This window comes from Heterocephalus glaber, unplaced genomic scaffold (assembly GCF_053883595.1).
Source record: "Heterocephalus glaber isolate CG9 unplaced genomic scaffold, H.glaber_assembly_v1.0 deba00001104, whole genome shotgun sequence".
NCBI classification, from domain to species: domain Eukaryota; kingdom Metazoa; phylum Chordata; class Mammalia; order Rodentia; family Bathyergidae; genus Heterocephalus; species Heterocephalus glaber.
The window spans coordinates 142494-167324 of NW_028258193.1; the positions used below are offsets into that span (position 1 = coordinate 142494).

The 24831-nt window shown below is 44.0% G+C and overlaps 1 long non-coding RNA gene across 2 annotated transcripts; it reads right to left on the bottom strand.

Moving 5' to 3' along the window:
* Positions 1 to 298: 298 nt before the first annotated feature.
* On the bottom strand, positions 299 to 23146 carry LOC101696623 (uncharacterized). Of its 2 annotated transcripts, XR_206276.3 has the most exons (4): positions 22748 to 23146; positions 19076 to 19271; positions 9269 to 9638; positions 299 to 3133 (listed from the first exon to the last, which is right to left on the bottom strand). It is a non-coding gene; the product is annotated as an uncharacterized LOC101696623 (long non-coding RNA). The 2 variants fall into 2 exon arrangements; XR_002390847.2 differs by having other exon boundaries at positions 305 to 9638; positions 22748 to 23142.
* Between the last annotated feature and the right edge of the window lie 1685 nt (positions 23147 to 24831).

The following is a 24831-nucleotide window of genomic DNA, read 5'->3' on the forward strand; positions in this document are numbered from 1 at the left end:
GCACATTGAGGGATACTCTTAAGTGAAATAAATAGGACACACATGTATAAATACCGAATAGTTTCTCTGGTGTGAGAAACTGAAAGTGTAAATAAGGACTAAAATGTACAATAGGTAATGTGAAATAGGAAGAAAAGGGGCAAAGGGGAAGGAAGTGGGAGGGGTAAGGGAAAGGAAAGAAGGGAATGGAATTAATATGAGAAAATGGAAAAATAGGAACAAAATTTTTTTAAATAGGGAGGAATGGAGGGGTTGAAGGGAGGGCTGGGCAAGGGTGAAAAATAAGAACCAAGAGAGACTATGTAAAGGTGCCAATTTCCAATGATGAATGTCATTATATTGTATACCTAAAATGTACCAATGATTAGAATGAATAATCGATAATGCAAAATAGGAAGAAAAGGTCCAAAGGGGTAGGGGAAGTGGGAGGGGCAGGGGAAAGGAAAGAAGGGAAAGGAAAAATGCTGAGAAATGGAAAAAATGGAATAAAGTCTTTGTAAATAGGGAAGGGTGGAGGGGGTGAAGGGAGGGCTAGGAATGGGGAAAAAATAAGAACCAAGATGCATTATGTCAAGGTACAGTTCCCAATGAGAAATGTAATTGTGTTGTATACCTACAATGTACCAATAAAAGAATTTAAGAAAAGAAAAAATCCCACAGCCATGAGGAGTTGAAAGATCACAGAATTTTCAATCTTCTTATTTTAAATCAAATTTACTTAATTTGAATAACTTTTTCAAATCTTCCACAAACATGGGAGAACACTTGTGAAATAGGTAAATGTATTTTGGCTGCTACCCACACAGTGCCCCACAACACCTATATACAGATAAGCCCCAAACTCACCTGTCTCCAGCTAATCCACTTTCGAGCAGGGAGAGAGACTTCTTACCTTGCCCGGAATGCCTAAAAGTCTTCTTTGATATTGCGAGTTTTGCCAGTTCTAAAGTTTGGAGGCAATATGACCCTGGTTTCCCCGGGAAACTTCTAAGCAGGAGCACTGAGAGTCTCCCTCCTCATGCTCCCATCCCTCAGGAAGGTGTGAGGGCCATCCTGGCTGCACTAAGGGAAACTGTCTTACCTACAGAGTCAGCTCTTCGTCCAAGAGCTGAGCTTGCTGCTATCCATACAAGTCCCTAACTGTGCTGCTGCCATCACTACCACATCCCTCTGCAGTGGACCGTTTCCTGAATCCCGAACACCTTCCAAAACTGCCCAATTTTTGCTACCACTGACTATCAATTCTGACTCCTTCCCGCTCATTTCTATTTATTACTCCGACAGTCATTACTCACTGGCACCATCGTTTATGAGAACGAATCCAGCTCACAATTCCTTTGAAGATTTGGTGAGCTGTTTTCTGATTTTGCAGAAAAATGTCCTACCAGCATTCTACCACCCACTGCAGAAATGTGGGATGAAAATATTGTCATGAAAGTCCCAAAGTGGTGACTCTGTACAGTAGTTTTTCCCCTGGCTGTAAAGTATGATGAAAATCTGGAATCAGAAAGGACCTTAGTAATAGTCTCTTTCAAATATCATACATTGTAGACTAGAGAACAAAATAAAATTCCCTGATCATTCACCAAGATGCAACTGAAACCACAGTCTAGGCCTCCTTATGTCTAGTCCTTGATACTGGCAACATCCTGTTTCTCAAAGTTGTCATGCAGCTCGACACCATTTGTTCTCTCATATTTTCACTTTTTTATTTGAGCACTTTAGGAGCTGCATTAACTCTTTTAGGCCATAGAAGATTCACGTGGACACTCTGATGGAAAGAGTAAGAGTGGTCGATGGCTCCTGAGAACGTACCAGGACACGGAGAGTGAACTCATGCAGGTGAAATTAGTTAGACTAAAATTTACCGTAGACTGATAAAGAAGAGTTAAGATTAGAACAAACAACAAAATCACGCTTACATGTTGAAGATCTCTGATCCAAAAACCTGAAATCTGAAATGCTCCAAAATTCAAAATCCTTTCATCACTCATGTGATACCACAAGGAGAAAATTTTATGCTTGACCTGATGTTATGGGTTACAGTTTAAACACAGGGGCACTAAGAATATTATATAGAATTTTTTCAAGCTGTGTATATGAGGTCTACATGAAACATAAAAGAATGTCATGTTTAAACATGGATCCTATCCCCAAGATAACTCATCATGTATATGTAGACATCACCCCCACAAAAAAAACCCTCAAAACACTGAAGGTTCCATGCACTTTGGGTAAGCGATACTCAGCCTATATAGTCAGAGACTGAAATGTCAAAATAAAATGTGACAGAGTCGTGAAAATTAGTAGCATCAAAAGGAAGAATGAATTCTTCCTGAATAAAAGATTTCATGATCAGCTTCTTTTTTTTCATGATCAATTTCTAAATTTAATTCGATTGACTGCTTTCCAAAACACAAAATGTATGTATTAAATTAATCATACAGACACAAACTACTATGCATATAAAAATGTTCTTAATCCTGGATATTCTTGGATGATTGAGTCTAAACATATGGCCAAAAGCCATGGAAGATCACCCTGGAGGAAGTTCAAAATTCTTTGTTGAAATTTCTTAATTCTGATCCTTGGTATAATGCCCAACATGTTGTTAGACTGATTACATCTGCAATAATCTTTTTTTTTCATTAAGTTTATTGGTACATTTTAGGTATGCAATACAGTTACATTCACCACTGGGAACTGTACCTTTAAATGATGCATCTTGGTTCTTATTTTTTCCCTTCCCCTGCCCTCCCTTCACCCCCTCCACCCTTCCCTATTTACAAAGACTTTGTTTCCATTTTTTCCTTTTCTCATATTTTTTCCTTTCCCTTCTTTCCTTTCCCCTATCCCTCCCACTTCACCTACCCCATAAGACCGTTTCTATCTGCAATAATCTTTTACCATAATGACATTGGTTTTAGAGGAAATATTTGCTCAGTTAGGATTCTCTGGCACCAAAATCCAAGAGCTGCCAGAGAGAAAGGCACAGAGTCAGAGAAGAGTGTCTGTGCCCCACCAAAACCTGTGCCTGGGCGTTCTGAGCACACAGGGCATTGTTGTGCCAGGCTCCCCTCCACAGCATGACCCATTCAGGCTGCACTGCATCCGGAGCAACAGCAAGCAGGTCCTGAAGGGTACAAAGCGGACACTCAAGTCACAAGTCTATCCAAAGAGAACAGGAGCCAAAATACCAGGCTGTAGATATGCCTGCTCTGATGGTCCAGTCCAGTTGTCACCCACTGGGCCACACCTATCCTGGAGTGTTGCTCCCTCTCGTGTGCAGCTTGGACCTTCAGATCTCACAGGACTCTGCTCATATGGACTCACCTGCCTTCTAAGCTCCTGCACCTGCTGGAGATGCGGATTGGGGCAACAGGACACAGTAAGTCTCAGGAAATCAAGTGTGTAAATTACCAAATGCCCATTTTCTTATCAGTACAATGGGTGTTCAAGACACTTCATAAGTTCTGTGATACTGAAATGATATGATGGACACTAGACCCTGCAGCACTGTGTGCGTCCACTTCCTATCTCTGAACCCTGAAGCCTGCATGTGTGATCCAAGACAGCCTGGCTACTGCTTGAGTAAATTAGTTAAACTAAAATTTATCATAGACTGATAAAGAAGAATTAAGATTAGAACAAGCAACAAACTCACACTTGCGTGTTGAACATCTCTAATCCAAAAACCTGAAATCTGAAATGCAGCAGACTTGGCCACTACACAGACTGTATTCAGAATCCTGCATCTTTCTCTTTTCACACAGTGTGAACTATCACAAAACTCTGCACTGTCTGTTTCTGTTTTTCTAGTTTCTTTGTTCACCTTTAAGATCTTATTTACCTGAAGAACCCTTGGACAAGGATGTGCAGTAGGAATCATGATGAGTAGGTCCCAAGGGCATGTGCTAAATGCCCTTCACCCCCTGCCTGTAGTGTCACCTCCTGGACCACCAGACTCCAGCAGACGTGCATGGGTCCCATGCTCTGTTCTTTCCTGTTGCTCTATTTTTCTACCATTGCACCAATGTTACACTAGTACCATTTCTACACTTTTGCAATAAATTCCCTTTTTGTAGTTCTAATTCAGCTACTCCCCTCAAAATGAGTTTCAACTATTTTTCTTTTTCAAACCTTTTTAGCCATGTATTACAAAAATATTTAAACATACACAGTAGATGGACTTGGATGGTGAGCTCTGTTCATCAGCAGTCACCATGTCCGCCCAACTTTGTTTGCTTCCCTAGATTCTTTTGAAGCTAGTTCCAGGCACTGTATTGTTTCGTCTCTGTGCATTTCTACACTTGATCTTAGCCAAAAGGTCAAGAAGCGATCATCTCTGAGCATTTCTTTCTTTCTTTCTTTCTTTTGGTACCAGGGATCGAACTCAGGACCTTGTGCTTGCAAGGCAGGCGCTGGAACCACTGAGTTAATCCTCGGCCCTCTGAGCATTTCATTAACTACTTCTCTATATATTTAGTTCCACCTATGCTCTGGGATCTATTTGGTAAAGTGCCTGTATGTCAGGAGGACCTTGATAGAACACTTGCTGAAGGTGAAGATTTGAAGAATTAACAAAATTGAATCTTTCCTGCCCATGAGGCTGGCATTTCTCTCCATTTATTCAATACTTCCTCTATGTCATCCCATTGGATATGTATCGATTTCTCCATAAAGATCTGCACATATTTCCAGATTTTGCTATAACTATGAATGCTATAGGTCTTACTGTACCCATGAAGAACATAATTGTAAAGTTTTTGCTGGTGTAAAGAAATGCTATAAATGTTATCTGCAATCTTGCTGAGTCCCCCTTTTTTGGTACTGGGAGTGAGCAATATCCTAGCCCTTTTAATTTTTTTTGTTGTTTGTTTGTTTGTTTGTTTTGACAGAGGGTGTCACTAAGTCGCCCTGGGCTGGGCTTGAACTTGTAATCCTCCAGCTTCAGCCTTGCACAATGGTGAGACTACAGGTATGCACCACCACATACAGATCTAAGCCAGTTTCTTTTTTTGTTTTTTTGTTTTGGTTTGGTTTTTGATACCAGGGATCCAACTTGAGACCTGGCACTTGTGAGGCAGGCAGCGGAACCCCTGAGCTAAATCCCCGGCCCTCTAAGGCTGTTTCTTAATTTTGAAAATCTCTAGACTCTTTTGATTTTATATGTATACAGTCATCTTGTGGGCAGGAAAACAACTGTTTTGCTCCATCCTTACAGATCTCATTATACTTTAATTTTCTATTTTACTGCAGTGGACTGGACCTCTGACTCATTGCTGATTGAGGGGAGTAACAGTTGCAGCATCATTTTGTCCTAAACTTCACAGGTGCTTACACCTCTGCCTTCCTGGCTAACTGTGTGGCTCTTCCAGTCTCTGCACTGGCCAAGCTGATTCTGATCCAGTTCTTGCCCATCTTTGGGAGGAGCCAGCTCTACTGAGCCCACAACATCCTTGGCTGTGCAGGAAGAGGGCAGAGAGAACACAGCCTGTTTTGCGCAGCCACCAGGGTAGCTCCCATTGTTGGTGTGACCCTCCCCAGACTTCTGTGTCCAGAGCACCCCTGAGCCGCTCAGTCCTTCCTGAGCAATAGGTCTTTCCTTCTCCCTGTACCTTGCCCCAGCAGGTTCTTAGCTCAAGCTGAACTACAATGAAAGTGGAGCTTTGGTTTTGGTTTTGTTTTTGCCTGGGTGCCCTCTGAGTAGGACAGGTATCTCATCTGCTCGTCTGTATGCACTTTGTCAGGACAAAGCCTGGTTGTGCGGTAGCCATGAATCCTCCATTAACCCAGTCTCCTGGGGTGAGATGTCCCAGGCAGAGCATCAGCATCAGGCCTGGTGCTGGGGCCCCTCCTCACATCCTACCGGGCCAGGCCTGCAGCATCTGAGTTGGAGGGTGCCAGCTTCTGCCCCCTGCCTGCCTGCCCACCTCTTCTGACCTCTACCCTGTTCTGTCAGGGCCAGAAATCTAGGGAACCAGAGGGTGTACCAGAAAGCTGGAACCTGCTGAGCTCACAGTTGCACCCCTCACCCTTGTGCCAGTGCAGAATTTGGGGTCTGCTTCCATCTACCTGTGAATGACGAGAGACCCCTGTAGCCCACTTTTTCATGTTATCACTGTGGGACATTTAAACAATTCATAATTCAGCAGCAGAGACATGAACCACCACCTAAGCAGTGAGTTTCCCAGTTAGAAAACAAGCGTTCAGAGAGAACATCTTTCAAGTAGAAGAATTGGTGGCTGGGCTGAAGCTTTCTCTCTTCCCTAGTAGGTTGACTGCCTGTCAATGATAACAGGCTAGCCTTCTCAACAGGAAGACGAATGGCTAAACCTCTTTTGGTGTTCTCTGTAAGTTGTTTCTTGAGCTCTGTCTCTAAATGGTGGCTCTCTAGTTTGGGTCAGCATTGTTACTCGGGAGTTAACAGCTGCTGTTTAGCACTCTTGCAGCTGACTCGTGCTGGAAAGAGCTAATTAGTGGTACATGCAGTGTCGTGTACACGTCTGACCTTCAACGCTGAGCTCTTTCCTAATTGCAGGTGTTTCTCCTTGTGCTTTTCAAGCAAAAATGGAGACAGAGTTGCCAGGGCCTTGCACCGCCCTGCAAAGTGCCCCGGTACCTGAGAGAGGGGAGAGAAAAAGTCAGCAGACACTGCCGCTCTCTGGACAGTTCACTTTCCCTGGAGCACTTAATAAGCCCACTTCTGAGCAGTAGATTTACCGTGGTGTCCACTGGATGTCATCTGGTAACAGGGAACCAGGACAACGTGATGCTGCACACCCAGCCCTGTCTCAAGCCCTGGGCCAAGTGCTGCAGCTAACTTAACTTTCACCATAACTGCAGGTGACTGCAATTCTGATCCCTATTTTTCAAAAGAGGATATTGTGACACAGTGGTCTCAACCACACAAGAGCCCAGATTTGAGTCTTGAGAGCCTGATGTTGGGCCTGTGAAGAGCATAGACAGGCAGAAGCCCCTGACCAAGTCTGGTCCTCATGGGCACTGAGCCTCAGCCAGCTGTTCCACCGTGACCGCTCACTGAGAGGATGTTCTTCTATATGGCTAGGTCTCCCATGGCTTGCCCCTTTCCACCTATCCCCATTGCCCAGCTTCACTCATTTGGTGACCACGCACTGGTCCCCCACATGCAGGAGGAAAGCAGGGAAAGTACAGAATTTTGACAGACACTTATCTAGTGTTTTCCAAGCACTGGTGCTGTACTGAAGTTCAACGTGAGACAAGACAGTTTCATTTCCCTATGGTGACTGCAAGCTAATCAGGAGAGCAAGCTGATCAAATCCCTTGGCCAATAAATAAAGGTCACCAAAACCAGAGAGCATATGAGCCAGGACTAGCTGCACCCTGTGATGGATGGAAGTGCAATGGCCACCTCTTGTACTGTAAAACAGTGTGCATTTCCAGGGCAACATACAGTAGCAGTAGCAGGGTCAAGCAGACAGTGGGCAGGAGGCAGAGAATGCTGTGGGTTCTCAAGGAGCCAGGTAAAACAGGCCCAGGGACCATTTATTCTCACAGGGACATTAACCTATTTGTGGATTGCAGGAAAGCACACCCAGGATGTCCTAATCCTAGTCCTAAAATCCATGACTGGGCTAGGTTATGGGAAAGGATGCTTGGCTTCAGGAATAAGCAGCCACCTTTGAGGCAGGAGCTCAAGTCCAAACCTGGAAAGCAGAGGAACAGAGGGGCCTAGCCCTGGTGGCCTTGAAAGCAGAAGGGGCTGGCAGACAAGGGCTGTGGGGCCTCTGGAAGCTGAAACAGGAAAGGGATGGATTCCTCTGCAGTGGAACACTGCCCAGCTGCCGCCATAATTTCACTGAGATAGACACAACTCAGTGCCCTGACACCCCGGACCTTCAGGTAACAGGCCGTGTAGTTAGAGCCATGAAGTTCACAGGCATTATTCGAGCCACCATAGGAAACTAATACGTCTCTTAAGTTTTCTTTTCTTTCTTGAATATTTTGCTTATCGTATGATTCGTGCATGAAACAACAGGTTTAACTATTAACAGGCAGCAGCTAACATTACCAATCCTCCAGACAGTTAAATCTGAGCACATGTCTCGAGTAATATCTAGCACGGTGTTTCATCCTTCAGTTTTACAAAACTGACAATTATAGCAACATAAAAAATGTACTACTGTTTTTCTCTAGGAATTTTGGGGAAGAAATGTAGGCTTTAGGGTTAGCATCTTATTTTATGTTTCTCCTTTTTATTTAAGATAAAACTTTCTCAAAATTGTCAAAACTACAGAGTCTGTTCAACATTTACATTTTGGACTTGAGAGGAGCTGGAGACCAGGCACTCGTGTTACTGTGAGGACATCAGAGCTCCAAGGTGCCCAGTACCACCCCTACCATTCCGTGAGGACCACAGAGCCCCAGGGACCCCACCCTGCTGCACCACAACAATCTGTGCTGGTTTGGCTACAGGGTCTGTTATCTAGGAACAGAATCTTACTATGGCTTTTGTACTGTAGTTTTTTATGAAACAACATTATGTTTTTTAAAATAGAGCCTAGGGGCTGGGGATTTAGCTCAGTGGTTCCGCCGCCTGCCTTGCAAGCACAAGGACCCGAGTTTGATCCCTGGTACCAAAAACAAAAAGCCCCCAATAAAATAGAGCCTAATTTCCAGAGAGTACAGTAAGTCCCCAACTTACAAATGAGTTTCATTCTAGGAGAACATTCACAAGTCAAATTTGTTCATAAGTCCAACAAACTGAGTCTTATACACCTTTGATACAAATATAAAATGTAAAGCATAAACACACATAAAAATGCAGTAAGTCCCTCAATGTAATGTACTACTGTACACTATTGCACTGTACACACTGTATATTACAGTAAGCATACAGCAGCACAACTGTGATCATGTCTTGCAGACACAAGAGCTACTTCCAAGATCTGTTCACATCTATGAGTGTTTGTGATGTGAGGTCCTTTCATATCTGTGAAAGTTAACAACTCAAATATTCAAAAGTCAGGGACTTACTGTATGAGATTAGTGCAGTGGGACAAGAACTCCTGCCTACTTAGCAAGATTGTGGCTTTGACGTCCACTGTCTAATGCTTGAGGCATCTCTATTGCATCAGCTCTGAGATGCTTGTGACAGTCACATAGTCCTTCATGTTCATAAACCAAGAAAGAAGGACACTTGCAATGAGGCTATCACAACCCATATAACTACAGATGTACTCTGACTCCAGAAATATTACGGGATGAAAACAATGTGTGTGCAAACCTTTGCAATATTGTTGTCTTCAGTAAAGCCAGAGGGAGCCAACAGTCTAGAAGCTGTGCCCAGGACAGGCTGGGAGGGCCAAGTGCAGGTGTCCATGCCGAGGTGATGTCCTTGTTTGTCGAGGAAACAGAATTTCATCAGATAGACTTCCTGAAGCACTACAGGAGAGTAGGAAGGCCTACATCGGTGCCTGCTGCTGACAGTTGCCAATAAGTCTGCAGGCTCCAGCCTGCACCTGGTCAGGATGGCCCTCCCTGTGGCTCCACATGGCTCCTTGTGGCGTCCCGATTGGCCAGGATGAAACTTGAATTTACCTCAAAACTTCTCATGAATGTGTACTCAATATAATTGTGCTCATGGTATTTGTTTACTGAAAAAGGACATAAAGGCAAAAAGGTATTAGTCGTTCAGTAATTTTCAAATATATTTTTATTTTATTCACCACTAAAGCATCTAAGTATATTGCAGATCAGAAGCCATGTGTAGGAGGCATTAACTTTCAGACCACGCTATTGGAAAAGCTCTAACACCCCACTACCTGTCTCCAAGGTTCTGAAGGCACAGCTGAGGACCAGTACAGTTCTCCATCAGCTGCAAGGCCACACTCCTAAGGAAGCCTTCGCAAGGTGACCATCACACCCCTGTGAAACCCTGCCCAGGTGACCCTTGACTCTGAGAGGTCCACCTCTCAGAGCTTCCACCAGGAGTGTCTGCACCATCTGGTAAAACCCTTCTGTTGCCTGTGAGTCTGTTCAGATACTTCCTGTTGTTCACTCTCATAATGGGCACCTCTCCCGCTGAAAGCACACATAGCTGAACCTAAGCAGATTCAACCAGTCTGCCATGGATCCTGAGAATCCCTTTGCAAGGAAGTTGTCACCCCAACTCACAGCCTAGGAGTCTAGTGTCTTTGTTGGTTTGCTGCCTCGGAGGACTGCCCCCTCAGGGAGATGGAAGGAAGACCAGGAGCAGAAGTTACCCGGCAGATGCCATTTCTTCACCTCTACAAAGGCTGCCTCACCTTATCTCACAGCCATCAGTGAATTAATCAACCAGAGAAGCTATTTTACAGTCATGGTGAGAGACTCCAAGATGCTGCCAATCGAGCCCTCTGGATGACCCTTTTCCTCCTTAAATCATCTTCTCTCATTTCCAGGGGTTGTTTGCCTTCCCTGGGGGTACCACATGACACCCAGATAAGGGGAAAGGCAGACACTGACTGATGGAGAGGTGCCCATGTTACCAGGTGGTTGTCACACCACTCTGGTCAGACAGGACATATGACGGATGCAGAGTGCCTGAAGAAAGGCTCTCTGCTCTCCTAAAGGAAGCATCAGGGAGGCAGAAGCTTATCCAGGTTCAGGAGGCCAACACGGTAAAGGTGGGCAGTGCCCAGTGACTGGTCCTGAGTGAGTGAGTGAGTGAGTCAGTAGGTCATGGCTCTCTTCCTTCTGCATCCATCCAGGCTACACCAAAGTACAGGCTCTCCAGCACCTGCCCCGCAGTCCCAGGGCAAGGAACCTCTGCATCACCCACCAGGAGTCTCCCTGTTTTCTGGTTGCTATCCTGACCCCAAAAGCACTCTGTGACCCTGTGTCAGCTTCCTGTGGCTGCTGTGACAAATCCTCACAAGCTTAGTGTCTAAGTCAGAAGTTCTCAAGTCAAGGTTCAGGGGGACAGCCCTTCTGGAGGTCTCAGGGAGGCGCCCACTTTCCTGGGCCCACAGCCCCTCCTTGTCTTGAAAGCCAGCAGCAAAGTGTCTTGTGATCACTGTCTCTCTCTGTCTTTCTTTCTCCTTTCCTCTCGCCGTACTTTGGCCCCACATTTTCTTCTCCAACCCTTCCCTGCCTGCCTCAGGTGAGGACTTTTGTGATTGTGGTGGATTCCCCTGGATACTCCAGAAAATTCTCACCTCAAACCCTAACTTAATTTCTGCAAATTCCTCTTGCCACTCAAGGGTCCCATGCATAGATCCAGACATGGGGATGCAACATCTCTGAGCCATCATCTGGCTGCCACACATCTGTCAAGCACCCCTTGCCCACTTGCCCTAGTTGGGCCTCATGCCTCCTGGGGATACAGCCAGCCCTCCAGCCCTCTCAGGTGCTGTGGTGAGGGGTGAAGTGGGACAGGCTGACCTCCTGTCACTGTCCACACCCTGCATGGAGGAGAACAGCTGCTCCTTTTTGGCTAGCCGCCATCCCCCACAGCCACAGCTCCCACCCAGCAGGGATTTGCTCTCCCTCGGAAGGACTTTAGTGTCCATATGGGCCACTGGCCCCGACCACTGCACCATCACAGCATCTTCCATGCCACATCAGTACTAGTGCAAACACTACCCTGTGTTCCCTGCTATCACCAGAAGCTGCTCAACCAAACTAGAAGTGGACATAATTCGAGCTCCCATCTCTGTTGCTGCCACCTCTCCATTTTCCTTTTCCCAGCATCCATCATGGTAGAGGCAGTCAGGCCAGCATCACATGTCCCTTTATTTGTGCTCCTTTCACAGCAGATAGTATAGACTCTTATCTGATATACTGTGCCTACCTGTATATCTCTACAGCTTTTATTTAAGCCCAGCTCAGAAAAAAGATTTCCTTGTCTGTACTTTTGCATGATGTTATCAGCAGACATTGGCAAATGCTATAAACAGTACACCCAGCCACTATTACATTCTCACATGGATGCCTGTGAAATTGCTCATTTCATGTCCCAGTATTGCTTAAAGATATATTTTAAAGAGCCAGGGATTTACCTCAGTGGCACGGAGCCTGCCTTGTAAGCATGAGGTCCTGAGTTCAATCCCTGGTACCAAATAAATAAAGAAATAAAGTGGAACGTCCTTCCAATTCAGAAAATTGCCTACTTTAAAAAAAAGATATATTTTTAAAATTTACATAAGACCAACATACCAAAAATCTGTTTGGTTGTCTTAAGAAATCCCCAGTGCTTTGACAGTGGACATGCAAATTATGAATTCATGGTTCAGTATTTTCCTTTCTGCTTTGGCTACCAAATAATCAAATTTGACTTTTCAGCAATAGTGTAGGAGGATATGCATATGTGTGTCTCTGTGTGAATGTATGTCTGTGTGTGTATACATGTACACGAGTAAGTGTGGTGGTTGCATGTGTGCACATACATGGTCCGATGTGCACTTGCACCTGGATGTTTGTGTCCAGTTTTTCCCTGACTTACTCTTAATCCATCAGTTATCCTTGGTCTTAACTCTTACATCTTCATATATTTGTTTCATTTTATTATTTATGTTCTTGGGTATAACTTAAAATGTTTTGAGGTATGATACATTATTAATAAGTACTCTATTGTCCTGTTTTTGCTTCATCCTTAAGTCTGTTTTCCTTTCTCTCCTCCATATGGAGCTTGTAGAATAGTGCAATTATAATAACCAAAAAAGGAGTAACTTCATTATCCCAATTTTATATATAAGAAAATGAGACTCAGAGAGGTGACAGCTATGACCAGATGGTCGAGTTAGCAGATTTCAGCTATATTTTAGAATTTCACACAGTGCTCTTTTCTTAGCCCAATAGCTGGAATTCCACCAAGCCAGTGTTCAGGGGAATATCTCTTTACTGTCCTGCCCCTAAAGAAGCAGCTTGGGGCTAGCATTTACATTGTAGTGTGTATGTAGTGTGTAACCAAAATAGACATAAGAGTTGATTCTCCATTAAGCTTGACTTACTCACATTGAGAATCTCTAGCAGGAAATAAAACAGCAGCAGTGAGATATACATTGTGTTTCATCTCTGGGTAACGGCAGATCTAGAGGTCCTTGTCCTTCATCCAGCCCTCCCCCACAAACCTTCCCAGAACAGGCAGAACCCCAGCCAAAGGGGAACAGCAGTCACCACCCCCAGGAGCTGCTGAGCTGAGCCTCAGACAGTTAGGGGCCACCATGATGAGACAGAAGAATGGGATGACAAAATAAGCCTCTGGGTATATTATCTATTACCCTTTGTAGCATGGTATGTTTAAGTACCATCATGAAATCTTGATAAAATCACAGAAGCAGAATGTTTGTGTGAAATGATAATTACCAAGAAAAAAACCCTCAATAAGCCCTCTAACCCTACTTGCTCTTAGTCAACTTAATAATCACTAACATTGGCGGTCACACAGGAAAACAATGTCTTATTCATTTCCCACTAGCTTTGTCTAGATAACAGCTCTGATGTGTGGATTATAACAGTGACCTAGGTTATTTCCCAGGGACTTGAGGGCTGTTTTCGCAGTAAATGCCAACTCTTTACTTGGCCTACAGATTCCTGATGGTGAGAATAATGGGATAAAAGGCTTGGCATCTCTGTTTTCATATTGTGTCTGTCCCCTTTGCTGTCTGAAGCCTTGGATCAGAGTCTACTCCTCTCTACACATAGATAAGTTGATCATTTAAAAAATGTTTTGTCTAACACTATAGTACAGGGCTAACTTGTCCTATTACCTGTTGGAGCTGGTATGTATTTTCTTTTGCTTCCTCTTTCCTGTTTTTCTGCGCCCTTCCTGTGCTTCAACAGCCCCAGCAGCCCAAGTACCTAAAGTCCTTGTGCCCTATCACACATCTCAGATCAAGAAGACCAGGATGTTTTGCACAAAACAATGTTGCCAACTACATGAAAATTCAACAGCCTCTAGGATGAGTTGACTTGATCACTTTATGCTACAAGTTTACCACAAAGGGCAACTTCTTTGGGGACTGTGCCCCTGGTCAACGGAAAATACCAAATTCAGCCCACCTCAGCAAATCCACAGACTCCTGCTTCCTGCTTCCTGCTTCCTGCTTCCTGTGTTCTGTGAGCAGGAGCTTGGTCACTCTCTTGACCGATTGCTGACTCCCTTCAGCCAGAGTCCCAGTCTCTGAAGCCCCCACCTCTCGTAAAGATTTTCCTGTGCAGGAGTATGTGTGCTCATGGCATTTGGCTCTATCTTATTTCTGCTGTGTCTGGGTCCAAAGATCCCATCTGTTATCACGCCCATCAGAGGCTCAACACACATGGTTAAACATCATTTGTGGGCTAGGTATTAGGATGCAGCTATGAAAAACAGGTCTATCCCTCGAGGGACTCAGGTCACAAAGGAAGATAGGCAATCCTCTCAACAGCAAAGGGAAATGACAGAAAGCAGAAAGGGAAGAAGTCAAGAAATTCACAGGAAGAATCTTGGCTTGTCCTTACAGTGATATATTCCAAAGAGGAAAAGTAGTATGGAAGTTAACAAGTGCAGGCTGGAATCCCACAAGAGTCAACATTCCTCACAATTGCCATTGTCCGAGTTGTAAAACTTTTTGTTCAATAATCATTTCTACCACAATTGAAATAAGAATAAACATCTCTCTTTGGTGATCCTGGCACTACACTGGAAGAACATATAAAGTGAACACAAAGTCCACAGCTCCAGTGGCCTCTGTTCCCTTCCCACCCAGTCCCATGTGTGTGCTGAGAGAACTGCCACTCCTTTCAGCCTCAGCCACCAAGGGTGGGGATGGCTGGGGACAGAGACTGGCCATGTGCCTGGCCTCACAATTGAACTTCCTGTGAATGCCTCAGCAGGCCAGCAAAGATGTACCTTAGCTCAGAGATCTCTCCAACTTCACAGTTCCAGCTTCACATCCAGCATGTCCACTCCCATCCACCCAAGAAGAAAGGTAACCAAACTGAATCTTAGATCCATCAGAGAACTTAGCTCACAGTGTAAACTGCTGCCCCAGAGCTGGATAGACAGGTAGTTGCAGAGTCACACGTGTGGGAGCATCCTCCTGGGGAACCAGGCAGGGCAGGGACAGCTAAACCAGAAGTGATCGAACTGGAGACCCAGTGGAGGAACCTGAGAACTCATAACCCCAGGAGCAGTCAAGGGGCCACACTGCGTTAACTCCCAGAGATCACCAGCTTCTCTGGGTGAATGGCAGAGAGAACCCCTGTGTGAGCCACTCTGAGAGGCCCCAGGGCACTGACCTCCCAGGGTATTACTCAGCACATCCTAATAAGCTGCTGCATTGTCAGAGTCTGGCCACTTAGGGAGAAAGAAATACCAACTCCAGCCCTTTCTAGTAGGGAGAGGGAGCGAAACTGAGACCCATCTGGGGCCACAGCCATGAGTGGGCACATCCTGACTGCATGCAGGATGGGGGACAGCTCACACCACATCCTGGGGATACTGGGGAGAGACCAGCACCACTCGGACTCCAAGGGACTGAATTGCCTATCTTGAGGGCATAGAGACCTCTCTTTTAATTCTAGATTAAATTGTTAGATACATATTTAACACAACATCCTGTGAGAGCCCTGGAAAGACCCAAAGTTCATAGGCAAACTCATTCAGCCTCTACTCATTCAGCACAGGGAAGTGTCACTGGCTCTGTCCAGAATTCCTGGCTTATCAGAAAGCCTTAGCATGGGCCTCCACCTTCCTGAATCCACCACACACCCTCTTGAGTCCCTGCTGCCCCGGACCACACAGACTGTTCTCACTGTGCCAGCTTTGCCCTCAGGGCCTCTAGTAGCCCTTCCCTGAACTACCTTCAGTTGGATGTCCTGTCAGTTTACTCCTAGGACTGCTACACCTGAAAAGGGAGTGAAGAGCCAAGTGTATGAACAGTCCTTTTTCCATTCTCTTTGGTGAAATAAATGGGCTCAACAGCTGCGCAGCTGTTTAAAAGAGCATTTGGTTGCTGAACCAACACTGCCGTCCCTATAACAAAACCACTTTCTACATCCTGCTAGATCTGACTTCTAATCGTTTGTTCTGTTAAGCAAATTTCTATCTATGTTCATACTTTTTTCTTCTATGATCTTTATCCAGTTTTAGGATTAGCACAATGTTGATTTCCTAAAATGTGGGGAAAAGTGTTCTTTTTTTTTTCTGCTTTAAATGTTTGATATAATTTATCAGTTAAAATGTATATGAGCCTGCTGTTGTCATATAGGTAGGTTTTCAAGCTAGGAATATGCTTTCTTTAATAGGTGATACTCAAATTTTATATTTCCTCCAGAGTTAGTTTCATTAATCTGTCTTCCAAGGTACTTCTTAGAAGTTGTCAAATTTATTTCAAAACAGATTTTTGAAATATGCTTTCTATATCCTTTTAAATTCTGTAAAATCTGTGGTAATGTCTCCTAGATCTTGATATTGTAATTTTAAAATGTATAATTGACATTGTGTAGTAGGATGTAAAGGTCTAAAGGAGCAGGGAAAGTGGGAGGGGTAGGGGAAAGGAAAGAAGGGAAAAGAAAAAATATGAGAAAAGGAAAAAAATGGAAACAAAATCTTTGCAAATAGGGGAGGGTTGAGGGGGTGAAGGGAGGGCAGGGGAAGGGGACAAAATAAGAACCAAGATACTCATGTAAAGGTACAAGATCCCAATGATGAATGTAACTGTATTGTATACCTAAAATGGACCAATAAACTTAAGGGGGGGGAAGGAAAAAGGAAAGAGCATTTGGTGCCCTGTGTCTTCATCTGTTAGGACTGATACATATGGAAAATCTCCTTGAGATTTCTGAATCTTCTGAAGGGATGTCAAAGCCACAGGATGCAACAACTGGATCCCCAGGCAATCAGAGGTGCACAAAGAACTTGGATTTTCCATACTTCCAGCCTCACTATGCTGTAGAGTGCTGTTTTCCTTGCCTTTCCTTTCATGTTTTTCCAGTTTGTGAAGCAAGGCACTTTCAGACATACTCTGTCCATTTTTTTTGTTTTCACCTTGAAATGGTTGTTGGAAGCTGACTTTGGGTCAGGCATCCAGGCAGAGCTGGCACTTGGTTTGCCTCGGAGTGGCTCCCATGTCATTTGTAGTATCTGCTGGAAGTGCTTTTGTTTGCACTTGGAAACCAACACTGATGACAGGAGTCAAGCAAATAAGTTCTGCGCACACAGTATTGGCACCACAGAGTCCAAGCATTCTGACTTTGTTCTTGGGTACAAGTCTTGGCACCCTACCAGGCCAGGCTATAGGACTTGCCACTGGGGGCAACAGGGCTTTGCTCATCCTAAACCTCATTCTTTCTGTAAATGTTTATGGCACATTGCTGCCAGCCAGCCTCTCTGCTAGCTACCCAGGAGAGTCAGATTAAAGAATATGCTTTAGTGCTGTCCTCAGGGAGGCTGCAGCCCTAGCTGTAGACTGGGTTGCACTGACAGAGTCGGCTGTGGGAGGACCTAGACACCTACTCCTCCAGCCCTATCGGACTAGGCTGGGAGAACGGAGCGGGACTCATCTTGGACAGGCTCTCAGTCCCACGGAGCCACTGAGCTCTCTCATTTGTTCTACATATTAATTGAAAGCTCTGTCATTGGAACAGAGCTTGCAGGCTTAAACAAACAGGAAAGTGGACACCAGAATGAACTGTTCTCACCTCAACTTTCCCCTCAGGAGGCAAAGCCTTGGCATAACCCTGCACAGACATTGCTATGTAATTCTCTTCCTGTCCTAGGATAATAGAAGGTAAAGCAAGAAAGCACTTCACTCTTTCTAGCAGGAATCACAGTAAATCCGTGTTTCCTTCCTATAAATACCCTTTTAAAATATGGTAGCTCTAACAGGAATTATGGACAGCACGATTGTCCTTCAGTCAAAGGAGAAGTAGCTGTACAAAGTATGCTATTTATTTTCTTCTCAAGATTTTTCCTAAGAATACCTGCCTTTTCCTAAGGGCTCTGAAAGTGTCTGGCTCATAAATCTAGCACAATATTTTCTTTTTTTTAAAATTAATTTATTTTTTTATTAAATTCTTTTATTGGTACATTGTAGGTATACAACACAATTACATTTCTCATTGGGAACTGTACCTTTACATGATGCATCTTGGTTCTTATTTTTTCCCCATTCCTAGCCCTCCCTTCACCCCCTCCACCCTTCCCTATTTACAAAGACTTTATTCCATTTTTTCCATTTCTCAGCATTTTTCCTTTCCCTTCTTTCCTTTCCCCTGCCCCTCCCACTACCCCTACCCCTTTAGACCTTTTCTTCCTATTTTGCATTATCGATTATTCATTCTAATCATTGGTACATTTTAGGTATACAATATAATGACATTCATCATTGGAAATTGGCACCTTTACATAGTCTCTCTTGGTTCTTATTTTTCACCCTTGCCCAGCCCTCCCTTCAACCCCTCCATCCCTCCCTATTTACAAAGATTTTGTTCCTAGTTTTCCATTTTCTCATATTAATCCCATTCCCTTCTATCCTTTCCCCTAGCCCTCCCACTTCCTTCCCCTTTGCCCCTTTTCTTCCTATTTCACATTACCTATTATACATTTAGTCCTTATTTACACTTTCAGTTTCTCACACCAGAGAAACTATTCGGTATTTATTCATGTGTGTCCTATTTATTTCACTTAAGAATATCGCCTCAATGTGCATCCACTTAGCTATAAATGTCTCTAATTTCTCATTTTTTATGGCAGAGTAGTACTCCATTTTATTAAAAAACCACATTTTCTTCATCCACTCTCCAGTTGTTGGGCATTTGGTCTGTTTCCAAGCTTTAGCTATCACAAACAGTGCTGCTATGAACAGAGGTGCACATATTATCACTGTGGTATGATTCTTTTAATTCTTTGGGGAAGATCCCCAGCAGTAGCACAATATTTTCTATCCTTGCAGTTTTCTTTTCCTGGTAGGAAAAGATAATAGCCTGAAATACTAATCTTTCTGCTCCCTTCCATATGATTTTTGTACCAACTAATCATATAGAGCATCTACGTTACCTCAAAAGGAAGCAGGAATTTTAGAGTTGAGATGGAAAGCAGAAGGGTAAATGTCTGATTCCTCTTGCTTACCTGCCAGGAACAAGTTACCAAGAGGAAGTGAAATCCACACCCAGAAACTCAGCTGTGTCTGTGGACTTTGTCCTGTCCTTGGAGCACCTTGGCTGAGTTCTCCGGCCATGTAGTCCACTAGCTTTTCTGTCCATGAGCTTTGAACTTTTGGTCAACAAATATCCTCCAAGCACAAGAGGGTGTGACACTGGTTAACCTGGCAATTCAGAAGAGAAACCTTCCCTCAGCAAGTGGGTAGGGCTAGAAGATGCACAAGTTCGCTCCTAGCACTCAGAAATGTCCACTGGAGTTTAACTGAATAAAACCTTTATTTGGTCCCCACATTTCTCTGCCTTTTAATATCATCAAAGGTAAATCCTCTGACAATGCTCAGAGTTTGTGCAGAGACATGCACATTTTACTGATCGTCTGCCCCTATTAAGGCAGCCTCTAGGAGGCCCTAAGTTAAGTCTTTATTGCTCTGCACATTCCCTCTGGAAGTTTAGAGAACAAACTTAAACAAAGAAGATTAAACATCAGCAGCCTGAGCAACATCAATTTTGTGTTCTTGCTTTCCTTAAACAAGTTCCCTAAACATGAAGTAGTATGGATAAATTTGATAAAAATGAGGGAGTAAAAGTAAGAAACTGAAGACATCCCATAGCTAAACTGTTAATACCTGGACAGATAAACCTACTTTCACATGGCCCAGGGGAAGCTCCACTCAATAACTAATAGTACAAATGAATAGCTTTGGGTAGCCTGAGAACACAGTGTGCACTCAGCAGGCAGCAACTACCATATTATTATTATTATTATTATTATTATTATTATTATTATTATTCTCCTTGTCCTTAAGGAATGAGCCTATCACATGTTGGGACAGTTCTCTTTGAGAACTGGACAAAGAAGTTATAACCAAAAAGTACATTGGTACTGTCTACTGTGCTCCCTGTGTTGCTTACTGTTATATGCCCCCGTTCTTCGGATGTCCTGGAAATACAATCCAGCGTTCTTCTGTACTGCATGAGGGGCTTCCTAGTGTTTCCTGAGGGCAAATTTTCTAGTTGTGAAAGTCCTCACTTCTTCCTTTCCGGAAAGTGATGCACTGGATGCAGAGTTCCAGCCCCTCACTGTCAGCACGTCCAGGCTTCTGATACAAAGCCAAAAGCCAGCCTTACCAAGGTCCCTCTTCCACCTTCTCCCCATAGCTCCAGAGTCTGTGTTTCAGCTTTTAACAGCTTGACCATGATGTGTCTAGGTGTCAATCTCTCTGAGTTTACCCCACCTAAGGATAAAACTTGGATGTGTTGAGCTTCTTGGATATGCAGATTATTGCTTTCCTTCGAGGGTTGGACATCTAGATGGTTGTTCTTCAGTAGTGAACCTTCCCTGCTCACTCCCCTCTCCAGGTACTCTTATTGTGTATCTGCTGGCACACTTCATGGTGCCCACCAACCTCTTAGCTGCATTTGTTTGCTTCAGTTCTTCTTCTATTCCACAGCTACATGTAGGCACGATTGAGACATAAGTAGAAGTGTAGTGTGAGACTTTTAGGGATTCTCAAGAGAGAGAAAATACACTCTACTCTCTTTTCTTCCCATCACCTGCAATTTGGATATAATGGCTGGAGCTCCAAAAGCTATTACGGGCCTGAGCTGACTCTAAGGATAGAAACCACTTATGTCAGAAATCTGGGACTTGATGAGTTTATGGAGCTGCTATGCTTTGCAGCTGCCTGCCTCCCAATTTCATTTTCTAGACTTTTTCTTTCTGAAAGAGAAATAAATTTTTATCTAGATTAAGCTATTTTTATTTTGAATTTTCTAGGACAGACAACAAAGCCTATTTCTAACTCATATATCTTGTAAGCAATAAAACTCTTTAGTGTAAATTTGCCATGAAATAAGTGAGATACTACCATTTACAAATAAATACTTACGGTGGTTTTTTTCAGGGACTCTGATAATAGTTAAATGTGTAGATTGCTTCCAGTGTACCTCACAGAGACAAGCAGCTATGTACACAGGGTGGAAAGGGCTACACAGTTATGTGCCAGAACTGGGGTGAAACGATGCTTCGGTACCACCCAAGGAAACTATGACTTTCCTTGTTTTTCAAGGCTTTTCTTTTTAGCAATTTCAGATCATTGCTCTCATCATTAGTCACACAAACCAAGAATATCTCCTTTAACACCTTCGTGGGGCTGCAGTTAACTATAACATCTCCTAGAAGCTGCTCAACTGAACTGTGCCTAATTAGCTTCTTGGATCTCGGAGTATGAGTCAGCTTCCTCAGTCTCCTTCTGTGGACTGCTATGCCTCAGAGATTTCCTGGTATATCTATAAAACATGTAGCTGACTTTGGGTCAATTCTAAGGATGTCCGTTAGCTTGGCACTTGCCTGTCTTCATTTCACTTCACTGGGACGTGGTAGAGAAGTTCTCCCAGGAAGAAAGTTTTCAACATAGAATCACCAGCTGCTGCCCATTTTTCTTTACCTGGTCCTAAACATTAGGCCTTCACAATACTGTACTCATGTGACTTGTATTGATTGCCCTGGGTTTTATATTGGAATAAAACTAAATGATTATAGAAACCGTGAGACAAAACTGTTGACTTTCTGCCATTCTTATTCACAAATGCATGGAGGTGATCAATCCACCTGGAAAGTGGACTCTGTGGATTGAAGAGAAAAGAGGAAGTAGCCACTAGGGTGAGAAGTGCCTCTGGTTTACTGAAAACCAGGTTCACAGAATGTGGTTGCCGCTGGAGCTGGGTTCTGAACACAGTAAAGTAACTTCGGGCCTGGTACAGATTTATTTGCAGTCCACTGTGGGCTTGGCCAACTTGGCTCTGAGGATCCAGGCTCATCAACCTCAATCCACCTTTTCTACCGCGCTTCTTCAGCTCTCAGAAAGAGATGATATTTGCATCTGAACATAAAAGTGAAATTTCTGCATTCTAATTTTATCTTTTCTGTGTGTCCTTTGCATTTTTTCTTTAAACAACTAGAATTGTGTTGACATTTTCACCTATTCCCTCCACTTTCTCTCTGACTTAGCCTTTAGGGTAAGGGCTCCTAATAGTTCAATTTGCTTTTGCTTTTTCTCTCAGAAGTTATTGAAAGGATGGTTCATGTCACTATTAATCATGTTATCATTTTATTGCTCATATCCAAACCAGAGTTAATTTTCCAAAATTATATCACACATTACCATAATGATTTACTACAACCTAGGTGCATTAAAATACTGTCTTCCTATTGACTCTAAATTTTCCATCAAAAAAGCAATAAACTTCTGCTGACAAAATTGTTTGGAATAACCCATGCTGTTCAGCATGCAAATCTGCTGTCTTTAATTCACCAAGTTCTTAACTGCAGCCCTCATGACAGGCTCTGGGGCAGGGTGTCATCAACTGTACAATCAGTGACCCTCACCAGACAGCTTCCTACATTTATCAAGATGTGTTAGAATAAGATCTCACAAAAACATGGAAGACACTAGTAGCTTCCACAGTTTACAGCGGGCACAGGTGGTGATCTGGGGTCTTTACCATCCCTGGTGAGGTCAACTGAAGGTACCCCCCTGGCTCCCCACTCAGTAATTTCACCTGAGCAGCTAAAAATGGGTCATAGCTGAAGAACACACACCATGGGAATTAGCAAATACTACAAACAAGGGCCACTTACACTGCTGACCTTCTCCTGCAGAGTCTGCTTACCAGCACACCACTGGACACAAGCCAGCTGGTCATCTGGGCCATCACCGTGGAATTTGTGTCTCCAATCCTAATCCCAGAGTGACGATGTTAGGTGATGGGACCTTTGGGAGGTGACTTGGACATGGAGGTAGAGTCTTGTGAGTGTGATAACTGCCCTTACAAAACAGATCCAGACCCCAGAGAGCTCCTCGCCCCTCCTCATGGTGACACAGCAGAAGGTACTGTCTGTGTACCAGGAAGTTACCTTCATCAGACACCAGATCTGCTGGTGCCCGGGACTACTAGCCTCTAGCACTGCATGCAGTGAGGGTCTGCTGGTAATAAGCTACCCTGTCTGCAACCTGAATGGACTGAAACAGCCAAGATTTTGTTGTTGGAGATCTGGCCAGGAGTGAATGATTAAACTGTGGGACAGAAGCTTTATGAGGACTGAATGGTTAAAGTATGAGACAAAAGCACACAAATAATTAAACTGTTGCCAAAGGGCACACAGTCTCTGTGAGGAGTGGATGGTTAATATGGGTCAAAAGCATGCAAGGCTGTGTGAAAATTGAGTGGTTAAATAACAAAAAGCTTAGGTTAAGTAAAGCATGATGTATCTGGCCATTTGTCCTTCTACTTTCCCCAAGAAAAACTGCATAGCCTTGAGACAGCTCCTGGCCTAAATTGCTTTTTTCCTTTTTTTTTTTTTTCTCTTACACTGATATTCTAAATAAAAGCCAGAGACTTCATGGCTTAGTGGCTTTTTTCTTCTCCCAGAGTCTCCCTAATGACTGAGTGCTCTTGGTTGAGAAATATTCCCTCTGGGCCTCCGGGTAGATTGAACTAAGATTTGTCTCCAAGCAATTTTCTTATCCTCCATGCCACCTGCAGTCACATGCTGCAACAATTTTTCAGAAGTCCACAATGCTGTATAGCCTTTTGCCCTCCAAGAGAACACTCTCAAGTCCCCTCTGTCAACTCTTCAAGCCCACCAATGGATGGATGGCCAGTTTACCAATATGATCCCATGACATTCTCATGCACACTTTGCCTAAGTGGTCAGTGATTCTCCACAGCTCCCTGTTGGTTTCACATCCCTCCAGGTCTCCTGCTCTGCTGGCTCCCCATGCCCTCCTCTAAAGGTTTCCCTCAATTGATGTGTTCATTACCCCAGAGGCAAGGACTTTATGTCCTCCCAAGAGGACATGGTCAGTCGACCCCAGGAAGCAGTACACAGTCACCATGGGCTAGAGAGTAGAGGTCCTAAGGTAACCAGTCAGAAGTAAGCCCAGGCCAACCCAGCCTCTGAAGTCCTACTGTGTGTGACACTATGGTTTATGCCACAGTCTCAGAGCCCAGCCTGTGTGGTCACACATTGGTGGGCAAGTAGAGAGCTCTGGGGTACCTTCTTCCCAGGCTCCGGGACTATCGAGAGAGCCCAGCTATTCTGTGAGAGAGAGAAGGCCATATTTGGAGTCAGAACTTCAGGCAGGCCTAGGCCCTTGGTTTCTGTACATAATATATGTGCGTCATAAAGGTGTGGACCTTATCTTCCATGAGGCTGAGGTACCGTGCCCAATGTCACTTGTTCTTAACAATCTGCTGCCCATTTATTTCACTGCTTGGCTCTCACATAAAGCAATAAAGCAATGTTAAAACAAGATAAGCATTCACCCTCGAAATAATCATAAATACCACACACGAACTTCGATACTGTATCTGATGTGACTTGGAAGTCTGGACTTGTTCCCAGCATGTCAGGAATGGTAGTAGGTGGTCCTGTTTGGACCAAGCGCTCCCAGCTGGGATTGGCAGCTGTCTACAGTATCTCTCTCCCTACATTTAGAGTTAGACTTTCAGGGCTCAAACAAAAAAATACAACTTTTTCCCCCTACCTTCAGAGAGCTTTCAGTCTTCGTGGAGAACCGAGGTTTTTGGGAGGTTGTTTTGTTTTGTTTTTTAGAGCAGGGCTGGGCTAAGATATAAATATTCTGTCATTTGTGGTTCAAACCCAGGGCCTCACACATGCTAAGTAAGTGCTCACTGCTGAGCTACATTCCCAGCCCTAGT